This window comes from Solanum dulcamara, chromosome 10 (assembly GCF_947179165.1).
Source record: "Solanum dulcamara chromosome 10, daSolDulc1.2, whole genome shotgun sequence".
NCBI lineage: Eukaryota > Viridiplantae > Streptophyta > Magnoliopsida > Solanales > Solanaceae > Solanum > Solanum dulcamara.
In genome coordinates, this window is record NC_077246.1 from 28,571,851 (window position 1) to 28,590,364 (window position 18,514).

The 18,514-nt window shown below is 36.4% G+C and overlaps 1 long non-coding RNA gene across 5 annotated transcripts in view; it reads right to left on the minus strand.

Moving 5' to 3' along the window:
- Positions 1-1,503: 1,503 nt before the first annotated feature.
- Positions 1,504-18,514, minus strand: part of LOC129870877 (uncharacterized) — a 43,539-nt gene continuing 26,528 nt past the window's right edge. For 4 of the 5 annotated variants that reach the window (XR_008762146.1, XR_008762144.1, XR_008762147.1 and 1 more), the window contains 4 exons: positions 10,060-10,123; positions 4,444-4,497; positions 3,018-3,065; positions 1,504-1,897 (listed from right to left, as the gene is read on the minus strand). This is a non-coding gene — a long non-coding RNA (uncharacterized LOC129870877). Of the gene's footprint in view, positions 1,898-3,017; positions 3,066-4,443; positions 4,498-9,955; positions 10,124-18,514 lie in introns of all 5 variants that reach the window. The other variant, XR_008762148.1, reaches the window with a different exon arrangement.

The window sequence follows — 18,514 nt, forward strand, 5'->3', positions numbered from 1 at the left end:
TCACACAATTCACTCAGAATAGAGTACAAAATATCAAGAGAAATAACCTCACACAATTCACTCAGAATATGAAGAGGTTCTCATAAATTCTCACCCTAAATTAAACTCTCAAAGACCCTAGGATGACATTGTGAATGCTACCAATTTAGAAAGAATGAACCTCTTTTTATAGAGTCATAAACTTGTACATGCTATTGGTAAATGGATGCCATAATGTTCTTGTGATCTTTGTGTGTTTTATATACTCTAAATACTGTGTGATTGCTGAATTTGAAAGGGACGAAACTAATCAAGCTCTAAGCTATGCTCTGTCTAGACTAATTGATACAAAATATCTTTCAGGAAGTGCTACTACCATCCATTGTTTGTGGAACTTATTTTTTTTCCAAATACCATAGTTATTGTTGTGTATCATTTATTTCAATCAACACAAAGTCAATATTTTTCAATATGTAATACTTCTAAAGAATCACTAAGGTCCAAGATTAGTATTGTTATACCCAATCCTACACCTTGTATATTTGTATGATTATTACATGTCAACTATTTTATACCCAATACAAACATTTCATAAGATAATCAAAATTGATTTTTCCTAGATATACAATTTTCACAAGGGTTCAAGCCTTGGAAATAGCCTCTCGCAGAAATGCAAGGTAGGGGTGCGTACAATAGACCCTTGTGGTCAGGCCCTTCCCGAACCCCACGCATAGCGGGAGCTTTAGTGCACCGGACTTCCCTTTATACAATTTTCACAAAGAACATATTTCATGGAACATTTTCCTTCCTACCAAACATTGTTAAGAATCCCACATTGGTTGTGGGCCTGAATTGTAGTCTCTTTATATGATCTTAGAAAATCTTAATCTCATGAGCTAGAGAATCATTATACATAACAAAATTAATTGATTAACAATTATAAAATATTAAAATATTAAGGAAATATTACATAGTGAATTCCGATATATTGACAATAAATTACTTAAATGATTCAATGCTTATTTGGGTCATGAATATGAGCAATTAGAAGACAGATGAAAATGAATCATATGATTCCAAAGAAAAATTAAGGTTTTTGAAAATTGGTTATTTTGATTTGTATAAATTTCATCAAATTTTATTTTTGGGGGATTTTGAATTTTTGGATTATTGGTTGACAATTGCTTGCTTTCTCTTTTTTGCTCAAGTAGGTGTGAATATTTTTGTCAGCACTATATTCATCTTTCAATGGTATTGTGTGTTAAATCACAAATTGTTGGACTTTTTGATTGTTGATTATTGTGATTGAAGTTTTCACTTTGGCCCGTGTCTTAAATTGAGGAATTAAATTTCAAAGTGAGCATATTTTTCCTGTTGGTTGTTGCATGTTATCATTTACCTATATTTGCAATCTGATTTGCTTTTATTTCTAAGCTAGCCTATTGTCACGACCCAACCTCATAGGTCGTGACTGGGGCCCGACCTGGACACCCACATACATACCTATCAGATGTAGTCAAGCTGAACCACGAACAATATGATAACTTACATAAGAACTCCAATGGTTCATAATATTTTCATATAATACATCCATATCATTTGTCTCCGGAAGAGTCACCACCATTATATCATGAAAGGAAGCACAAGCCGACAAGGCTGCCATTACATGTCAATATCCATAGCACATCGTATAGAATCAGCTAGACAAACTTATACACAACCCACACATATATCTACAAACCTCTAAGAGTATCAATAATATCATATGGCGGGACAGAGCCCCTGCCGTACCCCTGAATAAACATATTTATACATCAAGAGGATCGGTACCAAAATCTAGGCTCCGGTACAATAGAGCACTCCAAAATAGCTGAGTGGAAATCCTAAGCTGGCGGATTCCCAAAACGATTATCTGTACCTGCAGTCATGAAACGCAGCTCCCCAAAGAGAGGAGGTCAGTACATAATACGTACTGAGTATATAAAGCATAAAATATCATAAAGGAGATCACATCTGAAATAAAGATTTAGGAGACAAGTATGATAATCAATAAATCACTATACCTGCATCTTATGAAATAAAGTCATGCATATCATCATCATATACCGTACCCAGCCCATTATGGGACTTAGTGTCATAATTATATCATTATATCGTCATATATATATATATATATACCCGGCCCTCTAGCAAAGGACTCAGTGAATAGAGTAGTCTACACTTTACCGTACCCGGCCTATTATGTGACTCGGTGTCATAACCATATCATCATATACCTTATTCGGCCCTCTAGTAAGGGACTTGGTGAATAATATAGTAAAATTGTGCATAACAACATATCTGACTCGGGACTCGATAAAAGAGGTAATAATAGTATGCACGAGTAGAATATCATGAGCAATCATATACAATTAGATCATCATCTGAGACTCAACAGAATAAGTAACACTCGAATGCCTAAAGTATGGAATTTATTGGCCAAGTCAATGTAGTTTGTGACAGGTCCGCATCACGAATCAAGCCATGAGGAATAACCCAAGCAAAATCAAGAATTTGAGTCAGTATGGTCCGCGACAAGTCCACATCGCAGACTTTTGACATGTAGCGACCAAATTGAAACTTAAACTTAATCTGCGAGGCAGTGTGGTTCTCGACAAGTCTGCATCGCAGACCTGGGACAAGTATCGATCAAAATTGAAGCTTGAATATAATTTGCTAGATAATGTGGTCCGCGACAAGTCCGCATCGCAGACCTGGGTGTGGGTAATGCAATAAGATGACGCGAACAGCTATTGTAAGTTAAGGATGCTAAGTATGATAAAGTCCGTAAAAATAGGACTTTTATATACCAGCAACTATCCAATATATAGAGGATTTGAGGGGCAATAGCTCAATCACATTAGGAGCTCTAACATCAAGAATTAAATAAGGATTGTGAATTACATTCGGAATTTATGAATAGAATAACCCCAAATTTATATCATTCATTACTTAAATCTAAGACATGCCAAAAACAAAGAAGGGATAGCTTTACATACCTTGAATTCTATCTAAATTTCCAACGTATACTTCTCGAGCTCGTGGGTCTAAAATTAAGATGACATAGGCCACAATTAGATAATCACATCACTTACTAACTAAGCCAAGTACAAATGAAACTTAACAAAATTCCGGCAGCATTTCCCCTACAAACATAATAATGCTCAAAATTATAATTTATCCACACACCAATTAAAATATCAACAACAATTTCATATCAATATAGAATTAAATGCATCCTTAAGCTACTTCCAAAATAGCCCAATATACATTCGGATGTTAATGCTTGTATTCACTCCTTTATTTCCATATACCCATAGTATAACAACAATGACAACTACAGCCAATCCTCCGATATTTCATCCCACAAAATAGTTCGTAATAACCACGAAACAATCCCTAAAACATCATTGCAAAACAGCCAGAAATATTATACCAAACCGCCCCAAAATATATACAATATCTTCATACACTTTATTCTTCCAAATTTAAGAACAACAACTCATAAACAACATCAACAATTATTATACATCATAACTCAACTAATTCCATCCATTTAATCCACCCAAAATATCCTTTTAATCCATAAATCTCAACAAAATGACAAACGAGTTTATAACGCTATTTTCTCTGTTCTAATCCGTTAAAACTCTAAATAAAGTTGTTAATAATAGAAAAGGGACTTTAATGACAAACTTCTCAGAGGCTTTTTTGGCAATGTTTATCCTACGGAGCATTCGGGATCAGCTCCACGATCAGTTTTTGAGGTTAGTAAAGGGCTTTATGACCATATCAGAGTACGAGGTCAAATTCCATGAGCTCTCTCGTCATACCACCATGATTTTACCTACTGAGGAGGAGAGAGTTCGGTGTTTTGTTAGAGGATTGAGACTCCAACAGCGTATTGAGAATCAGTACATGGTTTCAATGGAGCCATCCATTTCTAGACATTATGGACCATGCACCATACATATGAGCAGCTCTACTGGGAGGCCCATGGGGCAACGACAAGAGGGCTACACAGAAGGATAGCCACAACGAGGCCCATTTTAGGCCTAGAGACTCTTATGATAGGATCCGTCTCAGGCTATGATAGTGCCTATTGTGACCCACCAGTAGGCAAGGCAACCCATATGTCAAAACTATGAGTAATAGGATATTAGGGTAGAAGACCAACAAATTAATCTAAAACAGTAAGAAAAATAACAGGAGCATACATGAACGGGCAGAAGCAACTAAATATATATAAACCAAAAAAGAATCCCTCCCAAAACCTGGAAGTCACCTATACAGAGCTGCTAGTAAAAGAGAACAAGTTCCAAAAATGGACCACGGAAACAAAGTTGTCTTAAAAAGCAAAAGACAGACAAAATATATATACAGAAGGAGACACATAAATCCAGAACATTATGTGTTCACCCTCACCTCCGATCATGACCGCAGCTGGCTCTAATTAACGTCGATAGCTAGAACTCAAACCTACATCACGAAAACAAATTCAGATTATAGCATGAATACCAAAAACAACAGGTACCCAGTAGGCATCATAGGCCGATTGAGCAACATAAGCAAAACTAAACTAAAATGCGAGTAAAATATCACAATCAAAGACAGGGCAAGAACTAAATATAGGTATGTACACGAGCGTACAAACAAATAAGAGAGAGAATTTAACTAACTCCGTTGGGCTCCTATAAACCCCGATGGGTATGCATGTGCACAAGTAAAAGTAACCACCTGCATGGACTCCCATAAGCCAGACAGATGCAAGAATAGCTAGGAGAAAATAAATGGAACAAAAAGGATTTCAATAATATTACCATTTCCCAGACTTGAACCGAACCATTTCCAACTCTCATACCTCAACCCAAAACTGAGAGTAGACGAAGACTTAATCGAAGATTCATCAGGGAATTAGGAATTTAACCATATGCAAGCTGGACCACTGACTACAACCGGGTAACTGTAGCTAATGAGTCGACATGAGTAGGCTAGACCACGGACTTTAATGGGTAACTGTAGCCAAAGGTCAATCACGGGTAAGCTAGACCACGGACTTTAATTGGGTAATTGTATCTAGGAAGCCTGAACAGGTACGTATAGCTAAGGAGCCTAACACAAGTAAATTTGACCACAAACTTTAACCGGGTATCTGTAGCTAAGGAATCATACCGAATTAGAATCAGTGACCAATCGTGCATCACGGGGAGTACCCCTAAACCAATTTTCATCAATGCACCACTCCAGCCCACCAAATATAGCCATAATCGCCGAGAAAGATCCAAACATAAAGAATCGAATGATACAGGACCAATAGGAGAATAGGGCATTATAGAGGTAAGGTCACAATCTGATTTGCTGCCTAGCTAAGGCTAAGACTATCAGACTCAAGTCTTCTATATCAGTCTACAGGGATCTAACCATCCAGAACGACGTCGGAGAAGTTCTAAGGCCCAAAGGCACCAAAACCGCACAAGTCTAAGGCAACACTAGTCTAAACCTAGACTAAGGCCAAACGTGTTTCCAAACATATAAACACAGGCACGTCATTCTTTATAGGGTAGGAACCAACCAACAACCATAGGAGTCATGCTTACACAGTCCAATAATTACACGAAATAAGGCCTAGGACATAGATTCTAGGAATTTGGCATGCTCGACACCCAAACCCCTCCAAACGCATATAAATCAATGTAAAATTACCTAAACATGCTCAGTCTTAAGAGGGAAAAATCATAGCCTACCTCTAAGCCGACCATGCATGCTCCAACTCACGAAATTAGAACTTTTTCCTTCTAAGCAGCCTCTAAATGCTGCCACAATATCAACAATAGAATCATAGCGTTACTATGGTCGTTATGACTCTAAAATTATAGAATTCGGAGATAGACTAATTTTGAGGTCTAAAACAGGAAATATGGGACCCACATTTGGAATTTTGGAATTGACCCCCAAAAATAGTTTTTAAACATCACCCCAAGCTCACAAATAAAAATTATAATACAATTTGGGGTGGAAATTGATGCGAGACAAACATGCAGCTAAAATTCAAAAAATTCAAACTAAAAGATGAAAATGGCATCTTCTTGATCAGCGAATTCTGGAAAAAAAGAAGACCCTCCCAATCCAAAAAAGTAACACCATGACGTTCCTTATGAAAATCCCCACAATCTAGCCTAAAAAATCACTTAAACGGAGTTAAATTGGCATAGTTACAATTCTCCAAATTTCAATAACTATTCACTCCAAAAATCACAAGAGCAGTAGCTAAATATGAATTCTTACCTCACACAAAGATTACCCTCACATTTACGAGCTCACCACTAGATTTCCCACGAAATTTTCTTGAATTTGGCCTTGGAATCACCTAATTTGAGCTTAAGATGGAGGAAATATCTATATTTGAAGTTGAGGAAAAAGTGTTGAAGTAGTCCTTGGTCTTTATTAAAAAACCAGGAAATTGGCCTCCGCATTCGCAGAGCAGTGGAAACTTGACCTTTGTGAATGCGGCCTGAGGCCCGCGATCGTGGAGGACAAAGACTCAAGCCTCCGCTAATGCAGTCAAGGGCTCATGATTGCAGAGAGCAATTTAGTTGCACTAGATATCAGCTAAAAGCTGAGTTTTTCACCAAGTTTAAATACTCTGATGGGTTGCTCGGAATTCGTTCGAAATTCCACGCGCGCAAACGAGATATGCACCCTACCAAATTCAATATTCCAGACTCAATGGCACATTAAAAATTTTCATACAAGGTCATTTTAACGAAAATTAGGTCCCACACCTAGGGCCATTTTGCAAAATTCTAAAATGAGCCTCGGGATTATACTAGAAGCCTTAGGAAGTGAATGAAGGGCCGTTCAAGACCAAACTCGACATTCCAGAAATAACCGCATTGTCAGAATTTTCCTCCAAGTACATTTTCCAAGAATGTTGACCAAAGTCAACTATAGGCCAAATTTCAAAGGCAAAATTGCCAAATGGTCCTAAACTCGCACTGATTGCCTCGGTACTCATACCAATTATGCTACTAGCCTAATTTGGCCATTCCAGAGCTGATGAGATCATTAGAATTCTGTTCTGAGATTGTTTTCCTGAAGTGTGATCGAATTCAACTTTTCAAGTTATAAAAGCTCCAAAACAGAGAGACGGGCCTAAAATCTAAACGAACGACCAGGCGACTGAACAGTCAAAGCCAACAAGTCATAAATGAGAAGGGTCTCTACAAGAATGCTTTAAACAATAGAATGAATGCTTTAATTTAAAAATGACCTGGAGGGTCATTATATGTCTAGTCTAGGGGTGGGCATTCGGTAATTTGATTCGTTCTCGATTTTCTTATTTCAGATTTTTAGATTGTTGGTTTTCGAATTATGTGTATCAAAAACTGAACCAAATTAATTAAATTAAGTTTGATTTTTGTAAATTTAGTTCGGTTCAGTTTTGATTTAATAATTTTAAGTTTTTTGATTTATGGCCTGTTTAATAGGATAAATTTTTTGTGTAAATTGGACTATTTTTTAAGGTTAAAATTTGATTTTCCCAGAGAAGTTACAGATGAGAAGGGTGTCAAATCATCTTTCAACTCTATGTCTCAATTTGCTTGGGAAATAGAAAATAATTTCCTGATGCATTTTTATAAAAGGTGAAACAAATGAAAAAGATAGAGCATAAAGGACTTTGTAGAATCAAATTAACAATATTTGTCCCGATGGTTGTGTAGTTATGAGTTATAATATGTTGAGAAAGCATTATTTTTCTCGGAATGATCAATGCTATTTTTCATTAGGATAGGTGGTAGAATTACAGCCGATGGTTCACCAGTGTTAGCTATCATTTGTCGCTGGAGTTCGCCACCGTTTACAGGTGGTTCTCCATCATTGCTGATGATTTGCCGTCGATTGGAGATGAAGCTTGAAATTGAAAGTGAAAGAGTGAAGAAGGTAGCAACGGTGTTGTCTCCTCACTGTTGTCTAGGTTATTTTAATTGTTTATTAGAATTAGGATTTAGGAATAGGTTATTTTGATTTCTAATTTGGGCTTGGGTAGTTGGGCTATTGTATATATGAATAGGTTGTGTGTTTGTGGGCTGCTATTTCTTTTATATATACAATATAACTATGTGTGTGTATATATATATATATATATATATATTTGAAAAGGTATATTATAAATTTTGGTTTAAATCAAAACATCGAACAACATAACTCAATAATCGAAAACCAAATCGAAATACAAAAATTTTGGAAAAATAAACCATAACCAAATCGAAATACCAAAAAACTAAAACTGAAAAATTGAAATAATTTGGTTCGGTTTGGTATTTTAGCTTTTTGGTATTTATGCCCACCCCTAGTCTAGTCATCATTTCAGGCCTCTTACATGCTTCAGAGGGTGACTAGCACCGCCCAGGTGGTTTTTGTACCAGTACAAATAACGGTCGAGGTAGTTCACAGTCGGGTTCTTTATGCCATGGTGGCCAGCCTCTAGTAGCGAATAGACCGCCACAGGGTTTTTATGATTATGGGGAGCTCGACCACTGGTCCAGAGAGTGTCCCTTCCATAGGACAGCCACACCAAATGCACAAACAACTATACTTGTCCCAGCAATAGAACCTTTGGTTATAGGCAGAGGCCAGAGTCAGGATTGTTGGGCTGGTCATAAGGGTGCATGTGGTTGTCCCTAGGGATCCAGTTCAGGTTGCAGAGTTGGAACTCGATGTAAAGACACCCAAGTTCACTTTTATGCAGCTTCAGTAAAAGCGGAGGCTGAGACATTTGAATAATATAATCATAGGTACAATTCTTTTATGCCATCAACCTACGTTAAATTTATTTATTCCAGGCTCTACTTATTTGTATGTATATATGCATTACTCTCCTCGATTGAGTATGTGTTCAGCCCTTAGCAGTACCACTGAGTGTTTCGACCCCGGTAGCTGACTCTTTAGTAGTGGATTACATTTTTAGATCCTGTTTGGTGACTATTTAAGGGCAGGACCCCCGGGCTGACCTTATATTACTTGATATGTTGGACTTTGATATGGTTCTGGGCATGGACTGGTTATCCCCTCACTGATTAGTCTTGGATTGCTATGCCAAGACCGTTACCTTACCCATGCCTTGTATTCCACCGTGGTGTGGTAAGGCTTTTGTAGTTGCATGTTGGTTAAGGTTATCCCTTTTATACGGGCTCGAGGTTAGTGGCTAGCGGGTGCTTAGATTACCTAGCATATGATGTTAGTAGGAAGGGCCCTACAGTTGATTCACTTCCTATAGTTCGTGACTATGTAGATGTGTTTCCTATAGACCTGCATGGCCATCTCCCAAATCATGATATTGACTTTGTCATTAACTTGGAGCTAGGTACTCATCCTATTTCTATCCCGCCGTACCGTATGTCCCCCTTTGATATCAAGGAGCTCAATGTTCATCTATAAGATCTCTTTGGTAAGGGATTCATTCGGTCTAGTGTATCACCTTGGGTGACCCACTCTTGTTTGTGAAGAAGAAAGACAGCTCTATGTGAATGTGAGTTAACAAAAGGCTACTAAACAAGGTAATGGTGAAGAACCGTTACCCCATGCCTCGTATTGAGGACCTATTTTGTTCAAATTCAAGGTGTCGTGATGTTTTCTAAGATCGTCTTGAGGTCCGGTGAAAATCAACTGAATATTAGGGCAGCGGACAACCTTAAGACTGCATTTAAGTATTAACTTCATTGAGTTGGTCAGACCACCTGTCACGACCCAACCTAGGGCCTAGTTGAAACACGGCGATCGCAACCTCTAAGTATTCCAACTAAGCCTCTTGATATATCATAAGCATACATAAGGTAAAGTAAATACAAAAATTAACATATGGAGAGTCTAAACATAAATCATAAAAGAAGAATGTAACTTGACGACATAGACTCAATAACATTTGTCCAACTAATACCTCTGCTAACCAAGAAGTGCAGGGGATGAGACATGTCTTTAGATCACCCCTCAATGAGACATAACGAAAAGTATTTGAAAGTAATAACCAACTCAATATCTCACCAAAAGGTTGTCGGAATGGAAGCTCACTAGCCACGTGTACGACTGTGATCCTCAACCTCAATCCCTACATTATGAGATAATATAGGCAACAAATATGCATTAGTATGTTTGAATGTAGTAAGTATGTGGTCATGTTATGCAATATAAATCATAAGATGCAATGATCAATAATATACATAATAAAGAAGATCGGTAAGGTGATGAGGACAATATAATGATCAAAGCATTTAAAGGACTTAGCTGAAAATCATAAAAATAACATAATAAGCATATACATATGTGGGATAGGAACCATAACCGACAATAAGACCATGCGAGCTATAACATGGAATCCCATTGTCTATCCATACAGTGAAGAAAAAAGGGAATCTACTTGCCAAGGTAGACTCTACCCTACTAGGTGGGTCATGTACATACGCTATATGTAGATCCACTAGCTAAGTCATGAAGACAAACCTATGGTGGCACGTAGGTTAAGGGACAAGAGGCTACTAGTAAGGATTTGGTAGGGGCCCTACCTCAAGTCCGCTCGGTGCTAAGTCAAATCCCACGGAATACATACATAGCATAGAAATCATAATGAACATAATACCATAGACATGATTATAGGTTTGAAATTCATAGAGTGGATCATTTTATAACATAATTGTGATGTGAGAATTGGTCTTTCATCATTACAAATCATACTTGCATAATTTTTATCATGAGGTTCTTAGGTCCCCACATAGGGCCCTAAGTCACCGTTCTTCATAACTTGCATGAATATTATAATTTGATCATAATTGAAATCCCTAGTCATGATTCATACTTGAATTTAGAAGAAAACTTGAATACATAATCAATTTTATTGAAAACAATAGAATACTTTGAAATCTTTGAACTTCATGTAATTCATTATAGAAAATAGATTCATGCATGGGCATTCATGACTCAACTTAAAATCATATAATTTACGTAGAAACATATCTATAATGATCATTAGTAAAGATTAAAAACGTAATTGAAATAGCCCAACACTCATCAAAATTAAAGTTTAAAAGTAATGAGACTTCATGAGATTTTTGAAGTAAACATTGGACTCCATGAGTAGAAGGGAATCATGAATCAATCCACACATATCTTGATTGAAATTGGACTCAAATTTGAGAAAGAAGGCTTGATCTTGAAGAAACCCTAACCAAAGTTCGATGAACTCTTAAGGAACCTTGGGAGAGAAGTCTAGAATTTGTTTAGGGAAATAATGAGAGAATAGAGTTTAGGAGCATTTAGGACATAATACTTAATCAATATAGTCCTTAAAAACATCCACATACATTAGTAGGATATAGGAAAAATTCCAAGCTATCCCTCATTAAATCCTGAGTTGGGCAACCCTACGTCTGGATTCTACGAATCGTAGAGACAGTGATGAGTTGCAGGAATGACTCATCCTACAAGCCCTGAGAATGACTTGAAAAAAAAAGTCTCTAAAGTTTTATTATGAGTCATGTTTATGATTGTTTTCACTTCTACGAGTCCTCGATTGGACTCGTTATGCAGGTCTGATGGAACCCTAAAATAAGGGCCTCTGATATTTAGCTACGACTTGTGGTTACAACTCGTAATCTTCCTTATGAGTCATAAAAAAACACTCGTCTTGACGGTCTGAGAAACTTGTAATTTTGGAGTTCTCTGAAGTTTCACCACGATTCATTCTTACGAGTCATCTTTGTTCCTACGAGCCATCAAGTGACTCATCAACCTTGTTCTTGCCTTTGTAAATTTCCAGCTTTTTACTTTACCTCCACGAGTCAAGTTTACAACTCGTAATATCCTAAATGAGTCGTAGACTAACTCGTAGGCCTAGGTCAGTCCAATCCTTTTGAAATTTTCCTTTCGTTTGACTTTTCATCTTACGGGGTATTACAATATCTCCCCCTTGAGAACATTCATCCTCAAATGAGATTCAACTAGCATAGGAAGGAAATAGAAAGAGGACTAGCAACCCAACATGAACATAAGGACACCTTAAAATGCATAGAACATGAAAACTTCAAACTTAACCTAAAACATGACTTTGAAAATCAACTTACATGAACATGCATGCATATGAATAACATAGGAGAGACTAAATATGTAGGAGTTTAATTGATTCGATCATAAATAACTTAGTACATTAGCTTGAGTTCAAGGAAAGAGAAATGGATAACTCTTCATCATGTCCGCTTCCTCCTCCCACATAGCATACTCTACTTGTTGATTTCTCCACAACACATTGACGGACGCAACATCTTTACTCCTTGATCTTTTCACTTGCCAGTCTAAGATTTCCACAAAAACCTCTCCATAAGTCAAATTCTCTTCAACATTCATAGTTTCCAATGCCACAATAGAGTTTGGATCCCCCACAAACTTCCTCAACATTTACACATGAAATACCGGATAACCCATAGCTAACTCAAATGGAAAATCTAACTTAAATGATACTTTACCAACATGTTTCATTATTCTATAGGGTCCTACATATCTAGGACTCAACTTTCCTTTCTTACCAAAATGCATTACACCCTTAATAGGTGAAACCTTCAAATACACTCAATCATCTACATCAAATTCAATCTCTCTTCTTCTAATGTCCGAATAGTAATTTTGATGACTTTGGACCATCTTTAATCTTTCTCTTATAAGCCTTACTTTCTCCATTGAATCAACTAACAAATCAGGACCAATCAATACCATCTCACCCACTTCAAACTAAACCACTAGGTATCTACATCTTATCCAATACAAGGCTTCAAAAGGAGACATTTGGATGCTAAAGTGATAACTATTATTGTAGGCAAACTCAATCAATGGAAAATTCTTATCCCAACTACCTTTCAAATCAATCACACATGCCCTTAACATATATTCCAAAGTTTGGATTGTTCTTTCAGCTTGTCCAACAGTTGGATAAAAAGTAGTACTTAGCTTAAATTTTGTACCAAGAGCCTTTTAAAATGATTTCCAAAAATGTGAAGTGAATTGAGTACCTCTATCTGATATAATAGACAAAGGAACACCATAAAGTTTTACAAGTTCATGAATGTACAGCTTAGCATAATCTTTGGCACCATAAAACGTCATAACTGGTAGGAAATGTGTCGACTTAGTCATTCAGTCCATAACAACCCAAATAGAATCATATTGCCTTCTAAAATGAGGCATACCCTTTACAAAATCCATATTCACATCTTTCTACTTCCAAGTAGGAATTTCAATGTCTTGAGCTAAACCTCCCAATTTTTGATGCTCAACTATCACTTGTTGGCAATTAAGACACTTAGCCACGAACTCAGCTATGTTCTTCTATAAGATATTCCACTAATATACTTCCCTCAAATCATGATAGATCTTGGTGTATCCCGGATGAATTGAATACCGAGAACTATAGGCCTCTAGAACACCCTAAAAATTTCTACACTAAGTCTTGAACCACTCTTCATATGTGTATAGGATCGAACTCGATGACTTTTAGATTTATCTATGAATTCGGATCAATTCATAAGTATTTTAAGTGTATTAGATGTGTTTTAGGGTCATAAGGAATCTCTACTACCAAACCAAGTCCAATGAATTTTTATCGATTAGGTTTTTGGATGACTCCGTATAAGGGTCAACTTCATTTAGCCATATCTCTCATAATATTAAGATTTATATAGCCCATGAACTATCACATTAAAGGTATTTTATTTTTCTTTCCAACTCCACCAGTTTTATCTCATTTGGAATTTGGAGTATAAAGTTATGGTCATTTTAGCAATGCATGTGCCGACAAGATAATTTGGCGAGCTCCCAGCCAATTGGGCGACTCATCGAATAGTTTGGCGAATTGCGACCTAGATCGCTGAATAGTTCCTGAAATCCTTTAGAAAATATTGGATTAGGTGAGCTAAAGCAACATTTAATGACTCGCCGAATAGGTCGGCAAGGAGACCTCCAACTCGCCGATTTGGCCGACGGAACTCATTAAATTGTCACTTTTCCAAATCTTACAACCTAACAATATTTTTACACTCTCAAATCTCCTCCTACAAAAAAACTCCTCGCAAAATCATGAGATTCAAGGCTTCTTATGAAAGGCCAAACATCTATATTTCTTCAAACTTTACTCTAAGGTATGTGGGTTTCTTCATTCATGGGTTCTTCCACCCATGGAGTCCCCAACACGCTTTCCAACTAATTCCTTCGAAATCAAGTGTTAATTATTTGTGGGTTTTTCTAATTTATCCTTACTAGCATGAAACATAATTCAAATGGTAGTTATTGACTCAAATTGCATGAAATTGATTACTACCTATAAATGCCCTAATTTCCTATCTTGGGTTTATGAATTTTCAAATGGGTATTGTTCAATCCTTCTCAAATTGCTAAATTATGGTTCAAATTATTGATATTATGTTCAAGTAATTTTCTATCTCAAGCTATTATGGATATTTTAAATGAAAGGTGGCTTATTTGTAGTATGTTTTTAATTGATTCAATCGATAATGTTATTGCATGGTTCTTTGAAAAGCGTGTTTTAAGGATGAATTGAATAGAATTCACCTCTTTTGAATATATTTTTAATGAAGTTTGATTTAAAAGTTTTTGACTATAAATAAAAGTTTACGAAATAAAAGCCTATCTTTAAGGGAGTCTTGTGAAATGATTGAATGATGATGAAAGAGCTTTTAGCCAAAAAAAAGGATTCAATGTGAAAGGAAAATTCTCCCATATTTAAATCAAATGAAATATTTTAATGAGTTATTCTACCGAATATCATGTTTGATTTCTCAAGCTATATGATATGACTATTTCAAAGTATTAAACTATTCTATGGGGTTGACTTTATGGTTTATGATTTATCTATTCCGTTGAAATCTTACCTAGCACCAAGTTGGACTAGGGGCGAATACCCATATCCCAGAAATACATTCCACCATAGATATAAAGTAGTTAAGGTGAATACCCAAATCTCTAAGAGGTGAGTACCCAAAATATCAAGGTTTGGAGGTGAGTACCGATGTCTAGGAACTTGAGGTGAGTACCCGGTTCACAAAATCGCTTAGTGGATCAACTTAGGCATGCCAGAATCTACCTTGGCAAGTAGTCTCCCCCTTTCTTCCGGTGTAGGGGTAACATCGAGAGTCCATGTTATAGATCACATGGTTTATGTTGTTTAACGGTCTCTCTCATAAAGGTACAAGGTCCTTCTCCTAATATTTAAGATATTTCCTATGATGTCTACTATAATGGTTCCTCTTACAAAAAGGTAAAACATCTCTCCCAAAATGATTAATGTATTTTCTTACTATAGCGGTTTCTCTCACAAAGTAAAGTATGTGCTCTCACAAGGTTAAAAGTTTCTCCCAAAGGATTTATGGTATACTTCGTTATGATTTATGGTATTTTCAAATTATATGTTTTCCCATAATAACTCATTATTTCCATTATGGTGGTTAAGTTCTTTTATGTTTTCATAATTGTTCCTATATTGCATTGGCCAAGTCTCATTGTTTCAAATAGTATTTCAAATGGTTTCATAGTTTTAAAATGGCCCATTATATCACATTTTCTATCATGACATTCTAGAAGGAAAATGACTTCTTTATTTGACTTATGATCATTACTATAATGTTTATGTTTTCACGTGACTCCATTATGGTTTCCAAATTGCAATGAGGGTGTTCATGAATTACTATCATGATTTAATGATTTACTTAGTATGTTTCTAACTTGATCAACTGCACATTATTATGACATGCATTGTACTGCTCACATACTTAGTACATTCAAAGCACCAACGCATGCTCTTTGCCTACATGATATCACCATGTAGGCACCAACAATCCTCTTTATCCTCCTCCACATTGCTAGTAGAGATTGCTCCAAGGTTGCCTTTAGATGAGTTCCCATGTTTTAGGGATGATACTCCTTCCCTTTCTAGCATATGTTATGTTGAGACATTAAGACACCTATTTCGGTACTTCATTGTTAGCTTATTTGAGGGTGAGCTAGGAAAATGTTTGATCCCCACCAAGTCTAAGACTAGATGATTGAGGATCGATCATCTTTTTAGAGTGCTTCAGTTCCTAAGTATCACAAGGATAGGGTGCCTAACCCTAGGTATCAAGGTGAAAATGTTAGTGGTCAAACTTTTTCTGCATGCCAAAAGTGTGGAAGGTACCATCCGGGAGATTGTTTAGCCAGTTCAGGTGTATAGTTTGGTTGTATTGAGATAAATCATAAGTTGAGACACTGTCCATGGGTTGCTAAGAATGATAAGTATAGTCATCAACGATCTCAACCCTACACCTCTATGGAGCCCCAAGCTTAGCATGGCACTTTGTCCGAAAAGGGTGAATTATTTTTTCTTTTCTTTTTTGAAATGGTAATAATTGGTATGGTATGGGTACATGTAAATTGTGCCCTTGTTAGGAGTTAATGGAAATGTGGATGTAGAGATGCTAAGGTAGGCATGGAAATTCTTAAGTAATGTTGTAACAGCCCGAATATTTCTACACCGAGACATGTCCAAAGAACTTTCATCGGCTTAGTTATTGTATGAGTATGGAATAAGGTTAACTTCAAATTCCCTATCTCCTATTATATAAAGAATTTGGGGTTCCATGACTTATCAAATTAAAGGTCTTTGAGTCCTCTTTCCAATGTCACTAAGTTCGCCTCATTCCAATTTTAGAGTCAAAAGACTACTACTACAGCAGTTTATGGGCTTGGCGTAGTGCGCCAGCAGCGCGCCCGAAACTAGCTGCAGTAGTTTGTCCCTTGGCGCGGCGCACCAGCAAAGCGCCCAAAACTAGATACAGTAATTTAGCCTTTGGCACGGCGTGCCACTACTGCGCCTGCAGGGTTTTGAGCCCATTTTCTAGATTTTTTTTATGAAAGGCATCTTAGACAATTATCTAAACAAATATATACGAACTTAGACGCGTTTTGGGCTCATTTTTCAGTCTTTCATCTCCTCAAAACCCTAAACTTCACCCTCCTTTCTCTCAAATCATCCCCTCCAATTTTTCTCTCAAACTCAAAGGATTCAAGCTTCCCATTTAGGACAAAAAATCAAGATTTCTTCAAGTTCTACTCTAAGGTATGTGGGTTTTCATCCAAGGAGCCCAAAATGTTTTCTCAACTTAGTATTTAAATTTTAAATGATAAAACCCTATGGGCTTTTATATGATGGTTCCAAACGAATAGATTATGGTATATTTTAAGTTTATTTACTCCTGTTGATATATATGTATATTGGCTCTCAATTTCAAGCGATGAGTTTTATGGATTTTTATACTACGATTCCAAATGCATAGATTATTGAATATTTGAAGTTTATTTACCTATATTGACTTATGTTGATTCTTATTTACATGAAATGGATTGTTTATCAAGGTTCTTATATGAAGGCTTGAAAGATAGTTTTAAAGTGTATGTGGTGGGTTGTTTAAGATGTCTCATATGATGCATTTCCATCACTCTCATGCATTAAATGTGTTTGAAAGTTATACGAAATAAACCCACCTAGTCTTCTTATGTTGAAATGAAGTTGAATTGAAAGTTTTGACTCCAAATGAAAGTTTATGAAGCAAATACCTATGTTTAAGGGAGTCTTATGAAATGATTGAATGATGATAAAAGGGCTTTTAGCTAAAGAAAGGATTCAACGTGAAAGGAAAATTCTCATATATTTGAAACAAATGAAATGTTTTAATGAGCTATTCCACCGATGATGATTTGATGTCTTAAGTTATACAATGCTTATGTTATTATGATATATAAATGTTATTTCATGAGATTGACCTAGCACCGAATATAGCATGTAGATAGGGACTCGACCTAAGGGGTCCTTAAGTAAAGTCTCATCTTGTATTAACTATGCGCCAACATAGGAGTTCTTGTAGGCTATTTAAGCTAGTGGATCCACAATTAGCCCTTAAAGTCAAAGTTAAAGAAATGATCAAAGTTGACGGAGTTCTACCCGGCAAGTAGTCTCTCCGTGCCAACGTATGGGGTTATGTTGGATTCCATATAATAGCTCGCATGGTCTTAAATATTGGTTATGGTCACTTCCCCACAAAATGAATATTTTAAAGCTTCATATGATGATTTCTAATGCATGCATTTACTTATGCATATTGCTTACTCATGTCTCTCTTAGGTTCTTTATTTCATAGCATACTCACATACTTATTACATTCAAAGTATTAACGCATACTTTTTCCTATATGATAACACCATCTAGGAACCAACATCATTCCTCGACCTCCTCCATGTGGCTAGCTCGGATTAGGTTGAGGATTGCTTGTGGTGAGTTCCCATATTTTGGGAACAATATCCTTTTTATTCTAAGCTTATGTTATGTAGAACATTAAAACTTTTATTAAGGCATTTCTTGACACTTATTTTGAGGGTGAGCTAGAGACATATCTTATCTCCCGCCAAG